This window comes from Otolemur garnettii, unplaced genomic scaffold (assembly GCF_000181295.1).
Source record: "Otolemur garnettii isolate 467f Iridium unplaced genomic scaffold, OtoGar3 scaffold04916, whole genome shotgun sequence".
Lineage (NCBI taxonomy): Eukaryota > Metazoa > Chordata > Mammalia > Primates > Galagidae > Otolemur > Otolemur garnettii.
Genome location: NW_003857311.1, coordinates 1 through 1,324, shown reverse-complemented (window position 1 = coordinate 1,324; position 1,324 = coordinate 1). Strand labels below are relative to the sequence as shown.

The window sequence follows — 1,324 nt, the reverse complement described above, 5'->3', positions numbered from 1 at the left end:
TGAAGATTATTCTGTTCTCTACTTTCCCTTTTAGGTAGGTTTTAAGCCAGCAGGTGGCATCCGCACTGCCAAGGATTCCCTGGCTTGGCTGTCTCTTGTCAAGGAGGAACTGGGGGATGAGTGGCTGAAGCCAGAACTCTTTCGAATAGGTGCCAGCACTCTGCTTTCGGACATCGAGAGGCAGGTGAGTCATAATCCAGTTCTTTGGAAGAAATTGACAAGTGTTTTGGAGAAAGAAATTGAAAAAAATCTGATTGACCTCATTCTACCCAATCCTCTGCCTTCCTTGAAGTAGACCTCCACTGTACATACTAGTGAGGCTTTTTGCTAAAATGTCCATTACAATTATTAATTATTAACTGATATGTGTAATTATGGAATAATTATTAACTAAACTCTGATTTTTTCGTACAGATTTACCACCATGTGACTGGACGATACGCGGCTTATCATGATCTTCCAATGTCTTAAATTAGCAGCCAGTTCCAAAAATGCCCTTTGTAACAACGTTTAAAAATTATTTCTCTACATGACTGCTAAGATTATTTAATTTAAAAAGAGGGGAATAGGTAACTGACATTTTCTTCCTTAAAACTGCCATTGAACTTAAAGAATGAAAGAAAACTTAAGCTAATCCACATGTGCTACCCATTTCAGGCACATCTGGAATGGTCTTGATTAGGACAGCTACACTATTAACATAGTGAAGGTTTTTCAAAAAAACTGAGTAAAATGTTAATGGCAACTTTGACAACATCAAATTCTAAGGGGGAAAAATGTTAGGCTGCCCACATAGCGTGTCGTAGCAGAAGAAAATGAAACATCCGTGAACTGCTCCTCTAATGACTTCAGGAGTCACTGATTCAGCACTAATTTCCCACCATGAAAATTCATCTTTTATTTTTGCAATGGATATGTTCTTCTATTAATTGTTTTGCTAATGAAACTTCCAACTTTGTTACATGAAACTTTGAGTATCATTGGAATGTTTAAAATAAAAAAAGTCCTTGTGGTTGTTTATATTTAAAAAAACACTTTAAATTGTAACAATACATTTTGAAAAATTCATTCATTAAACATAAAAAGAGGTTTTTATCCCTGACTTTCTGAATCTCTCTAGTACATTCCTTGGGTATTTATCTCACATAAAGCACCTCTGTACATTATGCATGTGCAGTCATGCCTCTGTAGACCTGCCCCCTGCCCCTCAGCACACAGAGGCCCACACAGACAGAGCTCACTGTCGGCTGCGGGGATGGTCATCTGCCGCTGGTCTGCAGACCTGCCCCTCAGCACACAGAGGCCCACACGGACAGAGCTCACT

At 39.0% G+C, this 1,324-nt stretch overlaps 1 long non-coding RNA gene across 1 annotated transcript; it reads left to right on the top strand.

The window, feature by feature from the left end:
• The first annotated feature begins 38 nt into the window (after positions 1-38).
• Positions 39-1,032, top strand: LOC111722954. The gene is made up of 2 exons (XR_002771574.1): positions 39-184; positions 415-1,032. It is a non-coding gene; the product is annotated as an uncharacterized LOC111722954 (long non-coding RNA).
• Positions 1,033-1,324: the final 292 nt, after the last annotated feature.